We start from the raw sequence: 24,035 nt of genomic DNA on the forward strand, positions 1-24,035 counted from the left end.
GATCTATTTGCTTCTACCTAAAAATATGTACATATTTAATAGTAATTCCACATATGTACGTAGAGCAACTATACAGAGATAGCATCCACTTAAAAATTTAGACTTTGCAAAGGTGCGAAATATACATTAATTACTATTAACTTTTTTCATCAGTGTGAAAATTGAAATAAACTAAAAAATGAGAGAAATGAATCAACTAGGATTTCAAATATATTATGATGAAGTACTATAGTTATGGGTATCGATATTTTCTTCAAAACAATTGATTTACTGATCGAATGGAACCGAGTATTCAATTTTTTTTAATAAAATCAAAAGTTTAATTTTATATAAATTTATAATTATACTTAATAATTTATAAAAATAAATAAATAAAATGAAAGAATCGTACTGAATATATTTAAAGATATTTTAAAAAATATACAGCTTAATTAAAATATAATCTACATTTGAATGAATTGTGGGTGGTAAATTTCATGCATTTGTGTATGTATATAAAAATCATATAATATATTATTTCTACATAAGTTAAATTTGAAAGAAGTGAATGAAGTTAAAAATAAAATAAAAATGAGACAAGAGAGAGTTGATCGGATGGTAAACACTCCTCACTTCCAACCTTAAAGTTGTGAGTTCGAGCCCTCAAGAAAGCATAATGTGGCATCCCCTCTTGGAGAGAGGGCTTAAAAAATATTGAGATCATAGGAACATTAACCTTTTTTTTTTTTATAATAATAAATTTATCCTTAATTAGTACATTTAAGAACAAAATAATTTTTTTATATAAAATATAGTCATTAGTGACGAAATTAGATTTTGTTCAACTACGAATTACATATAGCTTTAGAGACAATTGATGTCGTCACTGATTAAAGTAAAATAATTAGGGACGATATAATTTTGTCGGTAGTAATAACCTTTTTAGTGACAAAGCATACTATTAACTACAAAAATATACTTTTTACGATAAATAAATTTATTACAAATGTTTAAGCATTTGGGGACGATTTTTCTCTTTGTAGTTAAATAATACTTTTAGCGACGAAGAATTAAATCGTATTTGAATACTTTTAGCGACACATTTAGTGACGAATTATTTTTCGTCTCACAAGATTTTTAGTGATGAAATATGATTTATAAATGACGAAATTATTTGTCCCTGATAATCAAATTTGTTGTAGTGATGATTTTGACCACTGATAGACAGGGTGACTACTTTCTGAAGAGCAAATCGTCAACTTGTGCAATGCTTAGTGATAAATGGGTTGAAACTTCCTGTTTGGCGAGCTTGTCTTAGTTTACCAAGGAAGTTAGCCGAATCACAAAGAAAGACCCAGCATGCATTATTTAGCATGCGCATGCCCTTGGATACTATTCCATTCGGCGGTCTTGGCTTAGTCCGCCGAACCGACTTGGTGAATCGCCAAGTGGGAGAGGACATTGCCTTTGATGCCTGTCCATTTTGCACAATCAATTTCGATGGGATTGTCTAAGCCCGTCAAAACCAACTCGGCGAATCCCAGAGTTGGCACTGACTTCGTCTTATATGCCTAAACCCTGAGTAATTTGACACTGTCCAATTTGGCGAGCACACAGGAGTTCGCCGATCATATTTCGCGGTCCGTTTTCCCAATAGGCACCAACTTTTAGAGTCTAAGTTGGAGATCTGGTCCAAGTTGGTGCACCCCTCATCCACACAAGCACCAACTTTTAGAGTCCTATTGGTTATAGCTCCAAGATCCCTGAATATGTTTAAGGCTGCAGTGAACGAACAATACTTTGAAGAGAGTTGTTTCTCCATAGATGGGGTTTTGGATGACTACTTAGCCATCTAGGACATGATACATCTCCACATATTTAAGGGATTCACAAAACCTAGGGACCCTTACATTCCTTCCTGGGTGAGCAAGTTTTATACAACTTATGCTAAAGCCTATCCCAAGAAGTGAAAGGGCACAGTTTGGAAACCACTCGAAGAAGTGGAAGTAGAAGCCATTAATAATGCATTGAACATGCCAGCATTTGAATCTGACTTAAATTCACTCTGGACGCGCCATGATTTGGACTTTGAAGGGTTTACTAGCACTCTTTGTCATGACCCAAGCCTACACCCTGGACATGGCCGGTATTCGAGAACCATTGTTGGTCCCCAAGCAAATCCTCATCCTGGCTGACTGCAAGTGGAAGACTAACTCAAGCATACAAAGCTTAAAAAAACTAAATAAAAATTCATGAAACTAAAATACAAAGCTTTAACTCAAAAGAAAACTCTAATTAATATAATATATTTAACTCACCCCAAAATGGGCAACTTAAGTCTTTAAAACATAATAAATGAACAGACTTCTGAAACTCTACTGTCTATCTATGAAGCCTCTAACTGACAAAGATGGAAGTCGATACAAGACACCTGACATCTTGACAAAACTAAAAAGTAAATGATATCGTCCAGAAGCAAGGAGGCTCACCATAGCTAACTCGAACTCAATGTGGNCGCACTAGGATCAAGCAAGGCATAAGTATAAAAAGTAAAGACTTTAAGCATACATATGAAAACATCAAGTGAGTTCTCCTGATCCTCATGATATCGGTGTTCAATACTACTCCCAAAATACTCAACTCATATGTTTAAAGACATAACTTTTTCTCTAACTTGAGATAATTACTCAAAAATCTTTCTCTTAAAAGAGATGGTACTCAAACTACTCAAATATCTTTTGGAAATCTCACTTTCCTCTCATCTTAAATGTGAAAACATTTACTCTTGGGAATACTTAGTTCCCATATATCATTTTAAAGAAAATAAACATTACTCTTAGTCTTTACTCAACTCGAAGCTTAAGTCTTAAAACAAAGTTGAACGTTTGTAAAAGACTTCTTAAAATATGGTGCATGCTGAATTATGGACGTGAACAAATCAATGCAAGGTTTTCAATAACCATAGATAGAACTCAATACTTGGATCTCAAGGACTCAAAGGTACTTCCCATCTCAAAACTGTTCGACTTTTAGGGTTCATGCGGAATTATGGGCATGAACAAATCAACTCATGGATTTCATGGGTAATAGGTAATAGTCCCATGATTAGGATTATAATCTCGGAAGGGTTAGGAACTCGATACTCAAGACTTAGAACTTGAAGATACTACTCTTCTCAAAGATACTCAATTGATGGAGTTCATGCGGAAGTTATGGGAATGAACGACTCGACTAAAGGGTTAAAATATCAATAAAGAACTCATGTATACAACTCTTCTCATTCTCATACTTACTTCCTCAAAACTCAGCTCAAATCGACAGTTGATCTCAAAGGATTCACAATTGAACTCAAAGACTTTCTTGAACTCTACTCTTAACTCTTTCTTGAATTTGAATTATGAATTCAAGAGTTATGATTCATGATATGAAGAATCTCAATAACAATATATCAATTCGATAATTAGGAATAGAACTTTTAAAAGAAACATGAACTCAAGAACTCAAAATCAACTTATCTCAAGAATACTCAAATCTAGGGAAAGTAGCCTAGATTACTCTTTTACTTATCTGAAAGTAGATGTAGGGAATGAGGGAGAACTAGTCCAACACTATGATAGCCTTACATGCTTGAAAAAAACAAGGTTCTTGAAGAATCTTGAAGAAGAACTTGATTAGAAGCCTTGAAACCATAGCTTGAAGATAAACAATCAAGAAAACCTTTCTTGAGATTCTTGAATTAGTTTCTTGAAATCTCTATGGCCAAGATTTATTATTTTCATTGTTGATTCATAATTGTATGGAGGAACTTGAGTTATAAAGAATGGAATTCTTGGAGAAAAGACTTACCTTGAAGAAGAATCTTGAATGAAGTCTTCTACTTTAATTTTTCCTTAGGGTTTTGCCATAGGGTTTGAGAGAGAAGAGAATGATGAATTAAAAGATGAAAATATGATTCTTTTGAGCCTTTTATTAGTTAAGAATTCGTTTAGAATTTTCTAGGAGGTAAAAAAATAAAAACAACCCTTTTTAATGTTTTCCCGTCGCCTAAATTCATAACTGCACTATATAGGTTACTAAAATAGTCATAACTTTTTACTCAGGAATTGGATTGACGCAAAGTTGGTGGCGTTGGAAAGTAGATTCAATCATGAGGATGGCACAATCACGATAGACTTTTTCTGCTTGAATAGAATCACCAACTGGCGTGGAAACACTAAAAGGCTTAAGAAGTTGTTCGGTGGAAATTTTGAATCTCATTGCAACATAAGGAGTCATAAACGACAAACTCGCACTAGGATCAAGCAAGGCATAAGTATAAAAAGTAAAGACTTTAAGCATACACATGAAAATATCAGGTGAGTTCTCCTGATCCTCGTGACTAGCTATAGCATATAGATAGTTTGTACCCCCTTTTGATCCTTAAGTAGCTCCTTTCTCGGTATTTCTATCTATGCCCCCCATTACTCTGTCTATTCTTAGGGTATTCCCTAGAAAAGTGACCCTTCCTTCCACACTTGTAGCAAAGATCAGTACCAACATGGCATTCTCCAGGATGGAGTTTACCACACTTACCGTATGGTGGGTTGCGTGTGAACCCTTGTGCCACATTTCCCTGCGATTGAGAAGTTTTACCTCTGAAATTCTAAAAATTTTGGTTTCTATAATCAGTTTTACTCCTTGGTGCAGGCGCACTGGCTGACAATGCAGCAGGTCTAGATGACCACAGCTGAAAGGATGAACGGTTCATATTTCTATTTTTTTCTGGCCAAACTCTTTACTTGTTGTCTTAGCTCTCTTGCTACAAAACTCTTCCATGTTCTTCAACTTGTCTTCCTCAACCTGCTACACATGAATCATCAGCCTGACTATTTCCATGTCTCCTATCAACATAGTTGCCTTACCTTCTTTACTCAATAAGCAGGAAACTCGAAACACGAACAAGCTAATTCTACTCCTCATATTAGCCACCATCTCCGAAGCATAGCGGGATAGTTGGGTGAACTTGAGGCTCTACTCTTGTTTACCCATAGATTCCCATTTTAGATTAAGGAACTCTCTTACCTTAGCTTCCCTTAGCTCTCGGGGAAAGAAGCGCCCCAAGAAATCATCCTAGAACACATCCCAACTCAATGGTGGTGCCCCTTTTGCCCTTCTCTTTTTCCACTGACCATACCATATCCTAGCAATACCATTGAGATGGTATGTCGCCAACTCCACACACTCAGCATCAGCAAGATGCATGACTTCAAACTCCTTCTAAAGTCCATCCACAAAATTTTTTGGATCCTCATATATCTTTGACCCAGTGAACTCCGGGGAACTCATTCTTAGAAATTCTCGGACTCTGGATGCATCATTCCCATTCTGATGTTCGGCTCCTTGGCAACAAACTTTTGATGTCACCACTTGAGTAAACATCTAAATTAAATTCCTGAACTCAACATTGGTGACATCTCTCTGAGGGGGTGATGAGTTGGGGGTTTCGACTCATTTAGGGCTTATTATTAAAGGATTTGGTGTCCTCAAAGCCTATTTTATGCTCGTAACAAATGTTATGTTGATATGCAGCAAAGAAAGCTAGACAATAAGGAAAGGACATTACGAGGCAAATTAGAGCGAAAAAGCTGAAAAAGTTGAAGGAAAGGAAAGTTGGTACTAACCAAAGCCAATCGGCAAGTCGCCGAGTGGACCTTCAACTTGCCTAAAGTTCAAGCATGCCAGCCCATGGATAAAACCAACTTGGCGATTAGATAAGTGATGACACGCCAAAGAGATCGGCAATGAAAATCTGGCTCGCCGAGAGTTACAGAAAGATATGATGAAAAATCCATGCCAAAAAGGCCAGAAGAGGAGTACTCATCAAATCACAAACCAGTTCGGTGAACCGGACTAACTTCACCGAGTTGACTCCTTGCTGAAATTATGGGAACACATAAATGAAATTTGGGATAGAAGAGAAGAAGTTCCCACATTATTCTCTTCTAGATTTTTGAGTTTTTACATTCTAGAACATTGTTTTTACATTTTGGAGTAGAGATTTAGAGATTGTCAGATTTTTAGCTTAAATTTCAGCATTTGGGAATTGCAAATCATTATCAAATCAGATGGACAACTTTGTTGGTAACGATTTCTTGTTTTCCTCTATGCTTGACTAAAATCCCTTTCCATGGGGTGTGATTATGTAGTTGAATGCGTTAATTAGCTAATAGGTGTTGTTAGTTACTGATGTTATTGTTGTTTGGAAGTGGGTTCAATTAATTTTTCATGTTTTAATTGAGGAATTGTAGTTGCAAATGCAATTCTAGGTTAGTACTCTATACTTTCTTGAGAAAGTGGTATTAGAGTTGAATTATTAGTTGATTGTTGTATTGATTGCATCTTTAAGAATCTAGCTTGAGAAAGTGGATTAAATAAGGAATTGGGTTGTTTGATTGTATTTTGCTCGTTGAGGTTCGAAAGAACTCACTTGAAACATAATAGTTGATTGAGAAATGGTTATTGCACTCAAAACCTAGCCTACCCACTGAGATTCAACATCTTTGAGTAACTAGTAATCACTCATTACGCGAATTTAGCATTCAACTTATCCCACTCCTAAGGACCATTCTCTATTTATTTACTTCCCACTTTAGTTGTCGTAAATTTGTTACCCAAATCCCCCCCCCCCTCCCATTTGATATTAATCATTGAAACTTTGTGATTTACTTTAATGTTGTGAAACCTCTGCTTCTACAAACGATTAGGACACAATTTTACTTCTTAATCAAATTCTCTATAGTATCACTCCATGTGGGATCGATCCCCACTCTTAGTTGGGTTTATACTTGTTAGCGACTGCCTACACTTAGAATTGGATGAAGTGTAGTTGAGCGTTATCAAGGGGTTGCACTTCCGGTGCATTGGGAACCTCTTGATCTTGAGGATTAACACTCCTTCTAGAAGAACGTGCTCAAATAGCTCATCGTAGAGGCATGATCTCAAAAATACGGGTAAACATGAGTTAGAAGAAACTTTCATAGAGTTGAACTCTATCACACAAAAAGGAGTAACAAGGAGCTGAAATGTTTCCTAAATGTTAAAGCCTTCTAATTATAGATTGGCGCGCTTTACACCGATAACAAGGACTCTACAGACACGACTTCATAGACTCCCTAGGACTCCTGAACTCTAGGCTATAATACCAAGTTTATCACAAGCCAGGCCTACACCCTGGCGTGACTGGCACTCAAGAACCATTTCTGATCCCCAAGAAAACCCTTGGCCTGGCTGCTTGACTTCCATGACACTAAACAATGTGCGGAATATTAAAATAGACAAACACTTAGACATTCAAGAAAAGTCTTATAATATTGTCTTGCAAATACTTTACATGAGTTATAAAGTAACAAAATACTCTGAGAAACAATGGAAACATCTAGTACTATATGTCTATAAAGCCTTTAGCAATGTAAGATAGATGTCGGGACAAGACTTGCGACACCTCATATACTACTAAACTGAATGGAATGGGAATCTCCCAGAAGCAAAGAGGCCTCACCAATTAATGTTTGCGAGTGAATATTGATCTCAATGAAATGCTTGTTGATGATCTTGAGCACTTTTATCTTCATCATAATAAGATGTAAGTCGAATGATGTAAGTACACTGAATTTTCTCTATGCTAAACATTTAGGAAACTATTTCACTTCCTTCTTACTCTTTTTCGTGTGATAGACTTCAACTTTATAAAAGCTTCCTCTAACTCGTGCTTACTTGTATCTTTTTAGATCATGCCTCCATGAAGAGGTGTTCGAGGAGGTCCTGCTAGGAGAAATGTCAACCCTCGAGATCAAGAGGTTCCCAATGAACAAGAAGTGCAACCCCCTCAGGGAGATGTCACCAATGTTAAATTCAGGAATGCTATTCAGATGTTGACCTAGGTTGTGGCCAAACAAGTTGGTTAACAAAGAGTGGTTTGTCATAGTGTGGTTGATACATCAAGGACCCATGAGTTTTTGGGAATGAATCCCCCAGAATTCACAGGGTCAAACATCACTAAGGATACGGAAAACTTTGTGGAGGAGCTACAAAAAGTAGTTGAGCTTATGCGTATTGATGATGCTAAGCATGTGGAGTTAGCTTCATACCAACTCAAGGATTTTGCTAGGATTTCGTACTGCCAGTGGAAGAAGAAAAGGGTTGAAGGGGCACCACTTTTGAGTTGTGTTATCTTTGAAAATGCCTTTTTGAGGAGCTTCTTTCTCCGTGATCTAAAGGACGCAAAGGGGAGAGACTTTTTGAATATTAAGCAGGAATCCATGAGTGTGCATAAGTATAGCCTCAAGTTCACCCAGTTGTCCCATTATTCTCCGGAGATGGTGGCGGCTATGAGAAGCAAGATGAGTCTGTTTGTGTTTGGGTTATCTCGCTTGTCAAGCAAGGAGGGTAAGGAAGCTATGTTGATAGGAGACATGTACATAGGAAGGCTTATGATCCATGTGCAGCAGTTTGAGGAAGATAAGATGAAAGATAGAGAAGAGTTCCGCCATAAGAGGGCTAAGACAACAGGTATGAGTCTGAACAACAAAAGACCGGAAATGTGAACCGATCATCTTTTCAGCATAAAGTATAGTCCCACCATTTTTAAGGCCAATTTTTGCATTTACCTGCCAACTTTTAGTAATTACGCGGCTTTCCCAGTTTTTTTTGTGCGTATTAGCCAATGGATCTGGCGCCTAGGAGCACCCAAAAAAATCTAATTTTTTTAAAACCTCTTTAATGAGTTGGGAAAACATTACGTATAGTCTTTTTTAAAAGTGAAGTAGACCATACATGACTTTATTGAATAACTAAAATCATCTGACATTGCCTGATCCAACCCACGTCCAATAACAATACAATAAGAAAAACAAAGAGAAATAAAAGACATCAATACCTTAAATGTCCGGACATCAAAGAAAAAGGGGAAAAGGGAAAATGTCTCATATCCTTCCTCAAAACACAAGCGAAACAACCATGGTAATCAATTAAGAGAAGCATCGATGAGCTGGAGAGACTTCAAAAACTTTAAATTCAGTATCCAACTCCACTCTAAAACCTGAAAGTTGTCGAGCTTAAGGTGTTTTCACCTAAGAGATTCTAAATCGCACGAATGCCATGAAAACAATCTTAATGAAGACTTTTTTTCACTCAACAATGGCAGATCTAGTGAGCTCTATAGATGATTATGAAGTTTTTGTTGTCCATTAATCAAAGAACTGGTGGTAAATCTCCATCTTTATGTCCCTTGTAAGTATCGATTCTGGTACCAAAGCTCCAGCTGGAAGCATGTTACTCCAATACCTGCTTATACCGAAAGTTCCAACAGGGTAAGTATTTGTTCCTCTCGATCCATTTCACTCTTATTGATTTCCTTTTGATTGTTTTCATGCCTTTATCCAGCCATTTTTCTAGAACAATGTTTCGCCATCCTCCTCGACTCTCAGCAAATTGAGCTTAAAAAGCTGATACCACTGCTTGAAATTCAAGAAATATCGGTACTCTATTATTCTAAAAATATTCTCCCTTATTGTCACTGAATGTTCAAACTCCAGCTATGTGAATTCACTATTATAATGTATATTTTCATGTTATCTTCTCTACGTATGATCATGAATTAGAAAAATCTCCATTTTGATTTCTTCTTATCCTAAATCTAGGAAGTTTTGCTTTCTCTGTAATGATGATGCCTCGTGCCTTAGTTGGTATACCTGAAAATTTGAGTATGTTAGTCTTTGAGTAACTGCAAAATAGAAAATGTGGTTAGAGAAAAAGTTAGCCAACTGATTTCCTTCTCTGAGTATGTGTTCCACTGACACTTCTTTGTCCTCCATAAGCATCTTAATCCTCTTGATCTCCATCACAATGCCCCAAGGGGTTAACCAAATTCCATCCAGAATATTCTTCAGAGAAAGAGAATCAGTTTCAAGAGTAACACGGAGAAGATTATATTGTATATAGTACTCCAGACCCAGTCATAATGCCACAACCTCTCCCACTAGATTAGCACCATCAAATAATCTCCTGACTTCAGCATACATTAAATTCCTTTCTCCATTCCTGATAGAAAAAGGCCCAGAACTTGGGCCTAGATTTCCTTAAGATGCACCATCAGAGTTACATTTAAAGGAACCCATCACTGGAGGATTCAACACTACTATTCTGCAACCAAGAGTGGGAGTGTACTCCTCAAAGAATTTTATCAACCCAGGCCAAGATGTTGGAAATATTTTTAGCCAAGGGTAGTTATACTTGGCTAACGGAAACAAATTTTTGTTTATTTCTATTTCCATATCCACATGTGTCATTCTTCCTCCATGATTAATGGTCTTTCTCCTCTTCCAAATCTGACATATGATGAACAAATGAACTACATTGAAGAGCATTACGTATAGTCCCATAATTTTCTAAGGAATATTTTCGCATTACCAACCAAGTTTTAGAAAGAACACGACTTTCAAGGTTTTTCGTGTGTTTTAGCTCATAGATCTGGCACCTAGAAGAACCCTAAAAATTATTCTAAAAAAACGTTATGAGGACCTCCATAATGAGTTGTTGAAGCATTACGTATAGACCCGCTATTTTTATGGCCTATTTTCACATTTACTACCCAACTTTTAGAAATTACGTGACTTTTTCGATTTTTCGTGAGTATTAGCCCATGGATATGGCGCCTTTGAGCATCAAAAATAATTCTGAAAAACTTTATGATACCTTTGTAATGAATCGGGAAGCATTACGTATAGTCTCACCATTTTTACAACTTATTTTCGCATTTACCAGCCAACTTTTAGGAATTCATGACTTTTTCAGTTTTTCGTATGTATTATCCCATAGATATTGTGCCTCGAAACACCCAAAATATTTTTCTAAATTAACTTTACGAGGACCTCCTTAATGAGTTTGGAAGCATTATGTATAGTCCCGCCATTTTAAAGCATATTTTTGCAAAAATAGGCTTAAAATGATGGGAATATACATAATGTTCCCCCAAATCAGTATTGAGATCCTCATAAAGTTTTTTCAGAAAAAATTCTAAGGTACTCCAAGACGTCATATCCATGGGCTAATACACACGGATAATCAAGAAAATTGTGTAATTCCTAAAAGTTGGCTCGTAAATATAAGAATATGTCTTAAAATTGTGGGAGTATACGTAGTTCTCCCCAAACTCATTACGGAGGTCCTCATAAAGTTTTTTTGGAGAAAAAATTAAGGTGCCCCAACATGCCAAATCTATGGGCTAATACACACGAAAAATAAAAAACTCGCATAATTTCTAAAAGTTGGCTCGTAAATGCAAAAATATGACTTAAAATGGTGGGAGTATATGTAATGTTCCTTCAACTCGTTAAGGAGTTACTCATAAAGTATTTTATAGAGAAAAAAATTGGTTGCTCCAAGGCGCTAAATCTATGGGCTAATATATACGAAAAAATAAGAAAGTCGTGTAATTCCTAAAAGTTGGCTCGGAAATGCAAAATACTTTAAAATGGTGGGAGTAAACATAATGCTCCCCCAACTCATTACGGATGTCCTCATAAAGTTTATCCATAAAAAACCTTGGGGTGCCCCATGGTGCCAAATCCATGGGCTAGTATGCCTTAAAAATGGTGGGATTATACGTAATGCTCCCCTAACTCATTACGGAGGTCACCATAAAGTTTTTTCAGAAAAATTCTGGGGTGCCCAACGGGCTAAATCCATGGGCTAATACACACAAAAAATAAAATAAAAATCCGCCTAATTCCTAAAAGTTGGCTCGTAAATACAAAAATATGCCTTAAAAATTTGTGGGAGTAGATGTATTGCTCCCCCAACTCATTACAGAGGTCCTCATAAAGTTTTTTTCTGAAAATATTTTGGGGTACCTCAAGACCCCAAATCTATGGGCTAATTCACACGATCAACCAAGAGTCACGTAATTACTAAAAGTTGACTTGTAAATGCAAAAATATGCCTTAGAATTGTGGGGAAATCATCTCGCTGAAGGTCCTTAGAAATATGATTTGAACAATTTTCCCTTCATAAAAAGATTCTCTTTTAGACAATAAAAAAATCACCATTTTTTGAATTATTAAACCTTTATTTAATGATATTAAATATTGACTATAATAAACATAATAAATAAAAAATAAAAAATTTCTTATTACGAAATTCCTACATGAAGATCTTTTTTCAATTAAAATAAACTTGATCCAAAAAAATGTAGCCAAATAACCTTCAAATAATAAGAAAAAAAACTTATAAAAAACATCCAAAAATAGGCCCCAAAAAAGGTCTTTGAACATGTTGGTAATCCTTTTTAATAAGGCTTGGTTCTCCTTGTTCTTCTTATTATTTTTCTTAATTAGAGTCAAATGATTATTAGCACAATAATTAAATAATAATTATTTGAAGATATACATGTTAATTTTTCCTTAACCGAACCGGCCAGTGCACACCCGTATTTCCCATCACTCTTTTCTGCACATTCTCTTACCTATTAGGTATCCGAAATAAAGATAGAGTCAACAACCAACGACTAATCACAATCAGAAAAATTGTGATGCAAAATTTAAGTAGCAATCAAAATAAACATTGTATTTAAACTAATATTACATTAAAACAGGTAACAACCATCAAAACAAGGTATTATTATAAATTTAGAATAAGTAACTTTAAAGAACTAGAGTCTCATATACATAAACTCAGAATCTTGGCTTCGTCTCTACCTCTAATCATACGGTACCAAAGCTGGATCCAATGTGTCATTCGGTGATCATCTTGAGTCAATCTTCCATGTCCGTCATGGATTGATAAACTGGAAAGCATAGTTGGTAGAAGCAAGTATGTGAAGATGGCAAGTGATCATCAAACTCAGAGGTTTTGTGGATTGATAGTCTTGAATCAAGACCAACAAAGCCCTCTAAAGGCAGAGACTTAATTGAAGTCCAGAAGAAAAGGAGCATTTTTCTCTGCTCAAGACACATACTCTCGACTATCTGCACGTACAGAAAGAAAAGTAATTCACGTCGATGTAATGAAAGTGAAGGATCCACGATAATGACAGAACATTCTGAATAATCGATGTGTTTTCGAGCAGTTGAGCAGTCAAGTAGAGACTCATAAAATTATGCTTCAATTGTGTCGCTTTTATTAAATGTGTGCTATCAGTAGATAACATGTTGTAGTTTGATTTTTAAATGAAGTTTAAAGACAAGTTTAATGGGTTATCGACATATTCAGCGTACCTTCCAAAACCAGGATATTTGAAGATCACTTTCTTCATAGCCATGGTAATCAGTATGTTCTTTCCAATCTTCGACAGAAATATCACTTCTACCACCAAGCATCAAGTTGAAATCTTCAAGACTAAGACACCGGAAGAAGGTCGGGAGCCTTGACATAGTTATTACATCTGAAAATCCTTCTAAGAAATATGTGACCTGATCTGCTATTGATGTTACATAGTGATGTTGGATAAGCAGATTAACATAGGTCTCTATGTTCTTGCTATCCACAACGGTATCTTTCCCATTGGGACAGAGCTCTATTTCTCTCCTCAAACCCAACGACTCAACTTCACAAACAAATGTTAGGCCTAACACATCTTGATCCACTGTCTTTGCATCCATATTCAGTATCTCCTTGCAGCCACAGTACAAGAACGGATCTGCATCTCTAATGTCCTCCAATAATACACCCTTTCCAGCCAATTATAAGAAAAATATGCGATAAAAAATAACTCCGATTTGTACGTCATATGCTAAGGCCAACACACTCATCCTACCAGAGAACCAAAAATACTCAAGGTGTAACGGATTCACTTCAAATGCTGCAGCAAGCACAAATGGTAGATGAGAAATATTTCTACACTAAATAAAAGGAAAAAAGGGTCAATATACCTATCCTCAACATTGTGATTTAGAGTGGATATACCTTTGTTGAAAAAACAGTCCCTCTTCTACTCACTCATAAAATGATATAGGGTCGGGTATGAGTAATAGAAGGATTAGGTGTTTATTAGTTAGGTCGGGTCTAGAGGGTTAAAAAAAATTTGTGAAAAAATATTTTTAAGACACTAAGTCGGCAAAGTGTATCTATGAATCAGTTTTTAGACAACAAGGGTATATAGGAACCAATTATTAGACAGTGAGATTACGTACAAGCACCCCTTCATAGACATTGAGAGTAGTGTTTGGAATGAAGGAAATTATTTTCTATGTGAAATGTTTTCAAAATCTTTTCTCGAAAAATAAGGTGGTTCTAACTTATTTTCTCATGTTTGGTTGGTGAGTGGAAAATATTTTTCTAATATTTGGTTGATTAATGATAAAAAAAATTGGAGAAAATAATTTTTCTGTTTGGCTAGAGAGTAGAAAATACATATTAAGAAATAGTTTCTAACCCAGAAACCAATTTTAGAAATTGATCCAGGACATGACGCCGACATCTGAATTAAGGACCCCAATGACTGGGTCAGGTTCTGACCCAGAAAAATGACGTAAGACTAACCTTGACTTTTGACCCGGGACCTAATATTCAATCTGGGACCCAACTTTGACTCTGACTCTAATGTCAACACCTGAATCGAGACACAATACCGATGACCAATCGTATATCGAACCCCGACTCCTAAATTGAGACCTAACTTTTGAACCAAAACCCGACCCCGACACACAACCCCAATGAGTACTGGTCCAGAACCTGAGCTCAAATATGACTCGGGACCTGACTTTTAAACTGAGAACCAACCCCAACACCTAAATCTACACACGACCTCAACAACCAATTGGGATTAAATCTTGACACTCGATTCAGGACACGACACTCGAATCGAGACCTGATATCTAAACTAGATCGTGATTTTTAAAGTGGGACCCGACCTTACTTCCAACCCAGTACATGACATCCAAACTTGACCCCGACTATCTACTCGAGGTTTGATATGTCGTGAACGTATGGCACATTTGACGCCCAAAACAGAGGATTATTGCAAGTAACCAAGCATGTTTTTGTCAATATGATACATTTTGGTGTAAAATGCAGGAAAAGAGGTTTTGGAAGCAGTTGAAGGAGAAAAGCCTAAATAGAAATGAAGTGGTTGAGGACGGATTCTATGAAGCTTGAGACTAAATCACAAAGACAGTTGAACGGGACTTTGTACGAGCCGTGGAGACCTATATGGTCCATTTTTAGGCTCATGGGAAGATGAGACTAAGTTGAACAAATTGTTCTATGTGAAAGATTATGGAGGGATTAACGGACCGTGAAGAGCTTTACGGGTCATTTACCCTCCCGTAAACAACAATGACTAGGATTCATCTCTGAGACTATAAATAGTTACTTAAGGTTTTATTATATTATTATTCCTATTTTGAGACATTTTTTTATCGACAAAACGATAGCTTTCCTTTTTTGCTTTTCTTTGGATAACTAATCAACATTTTGATCTTAAGTTTGAATTCTTAATCGAAACTTAGTGAATTTCATTATTGTGAGTGTTTCACTTCTAACTCTTCATCAATACTTCACTACTATTTTGTCGAGAGTATGAGCAGCTAAACACCACAACTTGGGTTGTGGGAGCCCTGACTAGGTAGGAATTGTAGGATCAACCACAAATGATTGTCGATTAATGTCATGCATGCTTCATTTTTATTTTTCTTTTGAATGTTTTCCAACAAGTGCATGCATTAGAATTTGACGGTATTCATCACTTGCTCGAGGGAGAAGGGTATGATTAGAAAAATTTAGAAAAAAATGAACTTTATATTCTATAAACTCGTTTTAAAAATCATGACCCGACCCCGAAACCCAATCCAGAACTCGACATTGAAACTAGGATCCTACCCTGACATCTTATGTGGGACCCGACTTTAACACCCGACCTAGGATTTGGTTTTTGAATAGTGGTCTGACCCTGATATTCAACCCCAACCACTGATTCAAGACTTGAATTTAATACATGCCTTAAGACCCGACCTCGACTCTCGACTCTAACAGCTGACTCGAAACACCACTCCAACATCTGACACAAGACCCGACCTTGCTTTGGGATTTGACCTGGAATGCTTACCTACGACATAACACCTAAATCGAGATTCAACCCTAAGTTGAATCGATACTTAGGAGTTAGGTCTCTAATGGAGGTCTAGAGTCGGGTTTTGAATTAACAATCAAGAGTCGAATTCCTAATTAGTATTGAGAATCGGTACCCGAGACTTGAGTTAGCGTGGAAAACTGAGGTGTGAGGTTGAAAACGAGTTGTGGAAAGTGTTTTTCTTATTTGTTGGAGATAAGTCACATCCCTCAAATTTGAGTAATAATGCATAAATGAAATGAAAGGTTACCTTGATTTGGTAAAAAGCTTCTATTATCGTCTGGGCAAGCAACAAAAAGCCCGTTGTTTGGGTTGAAAATCTCCTGGGATGCTAGTAAGAACCATGCCCTCAATATACCAGGCCCAGTAGCTTGTTCCTCTTTGAATTCCACAAAGAAACTGCCTGGCATATTTTTGAGTTTTGCAATATACTTGAACGAGTCTACCAGCAATTTGGACCTATCAATGAGCATGTAATACTGATCATGTTCATCATCTTCCACTTTTGGAAACATCATCATTGCCAATTTCCTCCGTATATAAAAGTTTGTTACCTCTTTGTGCTAAAAAAGCCAATCATAATGTTCTGATTCCTCTGCAAACTTAGCGATTAGAATGCATAATGAAACCTTTACTTGCTTTATTATCTGCCAAAAATCATTCTCTATATCCTTATACAGTTTGGATATATTATGTAAGTCCTTCAGAATGTCAAGATATAAAGACCACCAAGGAACAATTAAAACATCTCCTTTTTTATCATTGTAACCCAAAAATCTTAAAGATCACGTTATTTTTGCGAGAAAATCATAGAACATCTTACACAAGGGTAAACCAATCTTTTTATAAAACTTTACTTCATGAGTGTCGTTGTCCATCAACCGTAAGACATTCCACATTGGATGCACAAATGTTGTAAAATCACGCACAAGGGTAAACAATAACCCCACATATCAAGTTGTTCCCATAGTCGAGTCTAAATCATGGGATAACTCAGCTGATATCTCCATAAGACATGGAAAAACATTGTTAAAATATACCAACATTTTCGGGTCATACTTGCACCTCGCGATCCCTATGGACTCTATCATAGCCCCTAAATTACTCTGACAAATACAATACAATCCATCCTTAGTCCCCACATCTTCTCGCAAAATATTACAAAAATTTAAAATTATAAAAGCATATATTGGTGTAAGGGAATTACTCTTAAGTGAATCAATAAATTTACAAATGCATATATAAGCAATCTTTGTATAAGGATGAGTCATATAAAGTGTTACCAAAGATTTTGGAACAGAGGAGGAAATAAATAACTCGAGATGTTCTGATGCTCGATCAAAATCATTTGGTGTCACACTCAAAAAATTCATAAGCACGCTTTGTATATGATCTGAGACCAAATAAGGCTTAATCGAGTTATCTTTGTTTTTGTATAGCTCCAAAATTCTTGAAGAAAAGTCATTCAATTGATCCATCGCGATGACAAGATCACTCTTACGCTTATTGGTGGCGGTGTTGTCGTTGTTGATGGAAAATGGAGACATTCCAGCAAAATGGTGTAGTAAATTTGGGTGTAGAAGAGAGCAGAGAAATAGAGAAAGGCAGGGGAATGTGATAAATGTGAGGGGAAAATTGGTTTAAAAGAGAAGGGAAGAGATAAAATGGTAATTAATATTTTAAGAATTAATCCCTTGAATATATTTTAAAACAATTTAAGTCCTTTAAGTTAATAAAAGTGAAATTTTGGTACTAATTATATATTTAAAAAATTATATTTCCATTGGAATTGTTTCAAGACATAGGGACTCCAATGAAGAGTTGAGTTAAAGTCACTCAGTGAGTCAACAGATCACATACTTGGAGACATGGATAGAGGAATTTTCGACTCTTTATAAAGTATGCAAGTGTTGAGAGAATGAAGTCTGGTGACTACATAACAAGAACTGTGGGAAAAAGAGTTGCATGTTCCGTCAAATCTCAAACACTGCAACCTTAAAATATACGTCAGACGCTAGAAACATATATTTTTTTCAAATAGTAAAAACTACACCAGATATCAAAAATTCTAAAAACTACAAACATTACGCCTCATGAATATGAGTTTCTATTAATTACTTTTTGATATTTTTTTGTTAAATCAAAAGTAGTTAAAATATCTTACGATAAGGACAAACGTTCACAATTCACAAACTTAGAGAACTTAATCGTTCATGAGTATATTTAAGTGATTATTTTTCAATACCTCAAACATAAGGGACCATCTCGAAATTCGTCTCATAGTTTCCGATATTGTAATCTAATCTAATCTAGTATATCTTTTATGATTTTTACTGAATTTTTATAAATGATTTTCGCCATTTTAATGGTAGCATTTATATCTTTTTTGACTATTTTTGAACTTTTTAAAAATTGTTCACCATTGTAATATCGATATTTATATCTCTTTTGACTTTTTCGTATTTAAAAAAATTATATTTTTGATATTATAATTCAACATATTATAATTTTATTATGCGATTTTGTTTAACATTTAATCTTTTTTCAATATTTTAATAGGGTCTAGTATGATTTAAATTTCTTTTTTTCTACTATTGCAGTCCAATCTAGTGTACACATACTCCTTTTAAAAAAATCTCATTAGATTTTTTATTTTTGAAAGGAAATGTGGTCTAGTATAACTTTTAATTTTATGAAATCTTTTAGTATTTGTTATATTAATCTCTGTGGAATTTTTTACATTCTAGAAACTTCTGTATTTTGTTTTTGTTATGTATTAATTTTTTCATTACTGTAGTTCAATGACTTTGTCATGATCCAAATCATCGTGAATGACACTCACGCTAATTCACCTGGTGGGAGAACCAACTTCTAACCCAAACCTTAGACCAATACATCCCTTGGAAAATTAAGTCATCAAAATAAATAATAAGAAAATAGTTTCAAACAATAAAGGATGGAGTCCCCATAAACTTTATCAATAGCCGGAACATTTATGCGGAAATAAACCCCTAAGAATAGAAAGTCCTAGTAGCAAAAATCTAAATAAGTCAAGAGTGGGGATGCAACCCCGAAAATTTAGAACATACGAACTAATAGTCTAATGTCTTTGTCTGAAACGATTGAAAAGAAAATGAAAAGGAACCCATGGCAGCCTGGAAGAGTAACTCACGCATGGATTTAAAGTCAAGCATCCCTTAACTAAGGTCTTGTATCAGCCATTGGAAAATGCCTTGTACTCAATAAGAACAGAACATGTTCAGTATCAGTACACAACCACAATGTACTGGTAGGATCACACGGTTAGTCCAAACTATTAATGTAAATAATTAACCACCATACAGAAAATACAGTACAACACACATAACCATGATCACCGATACACAAACTCTCAATCACAATATCATAAAATCAACCAATACATGGATGCATGTCCCACATGGTCACAATTACAAATACTTGATCATCTTATGAAACCACAATACATATATTTGATCCTATCATGGAACCCACACACTAGATGTTAGTATAACGGTGTATTACCCAATCCAACCAGAGTTAGTAATCATATCAGTCGTAGTACACAAGCAGACAATTAGTATTCTTGTCCCAAACGTGGTACCCGGGCCAGCCAACAATCATGCACAATCACAATGAACAGTAACAATTGAAAACCACAAGTAATTTAAATAAGTTCACTGGATGAGAGTATCACCGTGATGTCTTTTCACATACATCCTTATGTCTTACCAAGCATAAATTATGCAAGTCATGTTATAATGCAGTACACACGCATACTGACATAAATTGTAACCACCAGGTTCCTCGATTCAAGCCTCTTGGAAATTCTAAAGAATCCGGGTTTTTCATTTTTAAAGTGTTTTGGCTTGTTCTTGATCTAAAACAAACAATACCTACAACAATCAATAAAAAATGACCTAATTATATTCGGATTATAACCAAATCCCTAACCTCAGGCCGATTCATGATAATTCTATTAAAACTAAGGTGTTCCCACCGTTAATTCAAGTGAAGGACCTCCCCCAGGAGCGTTATCCTAGATTCTAATATTTAACAATCAATTTTCAAGATGAGGGAGTGACGAACTTACATTTACAAATGAATTTTGTGAAAATCAAGTATGAACAGTTCTAATTCGCCTCTCTCAATTCCTAGAACAATAGTGCAAAAAATAGGAGGGTTTGAAACTTTTTCTACATAAAACCCCTACTTACCCTGTTATAGCTAGGGATGGCAATGGGGCAGAGGCGGGCGGGTTGAACTTAACCCGCAAAAAATTTTACCCTCCCGCATAAATTTTATAATATTTTTTCTAGGTAAGTTTGATACTAAAAATAAAACTCATAAAAATAAATTTATTTTTACATTAAGTTATATTAATTTAATAGATAATGACTTAAAATTTTATTTTTTAGAGGTCAAATGGAAGCATGTAAGAAATTGTATTAGTTTTTATTGTACCATTTTCATTTACTATCTTGAATATTTTAGTAAATTTAAATAAATATATTAATAGATAATGTTCTGTCACTCTTCTAACAAGTAAAAAGTTAAAAATTAAGTTTGAACCAGCATAAAACCGCATAGACTCGCAACCCACCCCGCCTCGCATTAGTTTCTTAAAAACCCACTTCAACCCACCCCACATTTTCCCCGCCCCATTGTTATCCCTAGCTATAGCGGCCCTGACCCGCTATAGCGGTACTAAGCCCGCTATCATGCATATATGTATATGCCTGCAATTGCGGACACCTCCCTCTATAGAAGATTACACAAACTTGAAAGACTCAAAAATCCATGAAAATCTCATTTTTCATAACATACCTCTTTCCCTTGATGTCCCGAACTATCCCTTTCACACCGAATTCGATTCTGTGAAACCTTACAAGTTTCCTAATATCTGGCTACTAGAAAATATAATCCAAGCCTAGACGTATCACCGAACCCATACTTGGATGTCCCTATATCTCACATCGCCCAAATTCCCTCTAAAACTAGCCTAGCTTAAAAAAATTATGTCACCTTCCGAAAACTTTTCTAACCTGATTCATTTCATCATTGGCCTACTCATAACGACGGGGTCAGATCGTTACAAAATATTTGCATGAAGTGATAGAGTGTGTGGTAGACTGCGTGGGTTTTAACCATTTTGTCATAGGTTCAATCCCCGTAGACCATGAGTTAACAGTAAAATGTTGCAAATTTCTGCCCCATTAGGACCATTGAGGAAAATTAGTATATTAATTAATGTTATATTTTCTTCCATTGGTTTAATCAAACTTGAGTAACACCCTTAAGTTGATAAGTTGCCAATTCCACCTTTTCCACCAGTGTCATTCCCATGATCATCAACACCTTATACACCTCATCGTTGAACTCTTGAAGATCTTCCTCAACCTTGGAACCATGAAACTCCAAAGGATTCATCCTAGTGAAATAACTTACTCTAGTTGTCGTTGTACCCACATTTGGGTTCACAGGGACCACAACCTCCCAATTGGCTTGAGCCAACACTTGCAAAGCAACCCTAAACTCCGCATTATTCACTTGTTCGGTCAAAGGGTCGACCGAAACTTGAGGAGTTTGAGCTTCTCGTTCAATATTCTCATTCACATTCATCCTAATGTATGTTTTTCGAGGGGACATATCCTGAAAAGCATCAAATAAGGATTAGGGGAGAGACATATATAGTTACACTCTATCGCACGACTTTAGAGTAATGAAGAAGTAAAGTGTCCTAAATATCGTTTAGCTTCTTATTCATAAATGTGGTGTGCTTCACACTCATGAATAAGACTCTACTCGACATGGCTTGTGAGACTTCCTAGGACCTTTCTAAACCTTGTGCTTTGAATACTCAATTTTTCACAACCTAGAGTATACCCTAGGCGTTACATGGAGCATAGGACCTCGAGAGACCCTACACAAGCCACTTAGCATAAAACATACAAGATAACCGAATTTAAAGAATTCAAAAGACAATTTTAAATCATAAGGAGTTTGACAAAAGCGGAAGTCTAACATAAGTCTTCAAGCCATCTAGTACATCATAAGGAAAATTTTTGGGACGTAACTCATACATCACATACAAGTTTGAAATGAAAATGACATAAAACACTAAAAGAGTCTTGGTCCTCGGAACATAAGGACTTACCAATCTTCGAAAGCTTAAAACGATCAACTAGCCACAAGTGTGAGGAATGGGATCGCCCAGACCCTACATTAGTGAAACAATGTAGGCACAAGTGTGCATTAGTACATGGAATGTAGTAAGTATGATAGAAATAAATAAGAATTATGAAATCATGCTAAAAGGACTTTACATGACATATAATGACCAAGCTAAATTATAAAATAACATGTTAGAAAACATAAGTAATCATGGTCAAAGTAATCTAAGCAACTTTAAAACACATTCGAGATACTTTTAGGAAGTAATCTTAGTTCATTATTGTGGGAGGTTTTTCATTCACCGAGTTCTTATGGAATTTCAAAAAAAAATGGTAGGGCAAAGCACTGGATAGCCTAGGATGACACTTGTCTGCCTAAAGAGGAGGGGGGTCTTGGCTTTAGATCCCTCTTTGATGTGTCCAAAGCTTTGTTCGCAAAGCTTTGGTGGAACTTTATAACTAAAGGCTCTTTATGGTCTCACTTTATGTGGAACAAGTACTGCAAGAGATATAGACCTCAACTGGTGGAATAGAGGGGAGGATCTCAAGTTTGGAATATGATGTTAATGGCTAGAGATAGCTTTGATCAAGAAATATGGTGGGAACCTAGATGTGGTCATGCTAGCTTATGGTATGACAATTGGACACAACTTGGAGCCTTACATTACATCATGCCTCTTGATCATGTTATTGATGAGAATTTTGGAGAAGTTAATCAAGTAAGAGTGGATGAAAGGTGGGATAATAACTTGTTGACTGAACTTATTGATTCAAGTATTTGTGATCATGTGAATCAAGTCATGGGTACAATTCAGCAGATAGAGGAAAAGGATAAACAGTGGTGGATGCCCAGTAACAAAGGAAAATTTTATGTAGGGAGTGCTTTTGAAATTATCCGAAGCAGGAAGGATCCTCACAGAGATATAATGTTTATATGGGAGAGGTGCTTGCCTTTTAAGTTTTCTTTTCTGATGTGGAAGATATGGTTTCAAGGATTCCAATTGGAGAAGTCCTGGTTAGAAGTAGGATAGCTAATCATATAGAGTGTTGTTGTTGTGACGCTAATAATCGAGAATCATTTAACCATTTGTTTGTACTCTGTCCGGATGCTACATATCTCTGGAAGTTGTTTGCAGGGGCCATTAGAATGCAAGGCCCATTCATTCAACTGAAACAAACTATTTATAAGTGGTGGGAAGAAGATTGTGCAACTAAGTTGAAACCTTTGTGTAGGGCAGTACCAAGTTTTATCATCTGGCAATTATGAAAAAGGAGAAATATATTTTTACATGGTGGTAGCATGACCAGACATACTATGGTGCTGGAGATTAATAGGAATATGCATCTGATGGCAAAATCAAGATATTCTTGGTTAGCATAAATGCCTAATACTTGGCCATCCATTGTACAATTTCTGGAAAACTACACAACACTAATTAACAATACAGTGGTGAGGTGGAAGTTTCCTGAAGGGGAAAGCTACAAATGCAAATCAGATGGGTCTTGCCTAGGCTCAAATGCTTTTTGCATCAGAAATGGTCAAGGAGAGTTGGTGTATGTTGAAGCTTGCAAAACTGAGTTTTGTTCTGCATTACACGCTAAAGTAAAAGGATTTAAAGGGGGTCTAATGTATTGCCTAGGTCACAATCTCCTCCCTCTGACTATGGAAACTGATTCGGAAACCATTAAGAAGATTTTGGATGGAATTTGGGAGGTGCCTTGGATTACTTCTGTAGACATTAGAGAAATTACGGAGAACAAGG

General features: G+C 35.9%; 1 protein-coding gene and 1 pseudogene across 2 annotated transcripts in view; one reads left to right on the plus strand and one right to left on the minus strand.

Annotated features, from left to right (window-relative positions):
- Positions 1-24,035, plus strand: part of LOC125872914 (actin-related protein 5) — a 1,108,764-nt gene that overhangs the window by 1,033,655 nt on the left and 51,074 nt on the right. The window lies entirely within an intron of this gene.
- Positions 12,717-21,721, minus strand: LOC125873710 (E3 ubiquitin-protein ligase UPL5-like; annotated as a pseudogene).

The sequence above is a fragment of the Solanum stenotomum genome, chromosome 8 (assembly GCF_019186545.1).
Source record: "Solanum stenotomum isolate F172 chromosome 8, ASM1918654v1, whole genome shotgun sequence".
Classification (NCBI taxonomy): domain Eukaryota; kingdom Viridiplantae; phylum Streptophyta; class Magnoliopsida; order Solanales; family Solanaceae; genus Solanum; species Solanum stenotomum.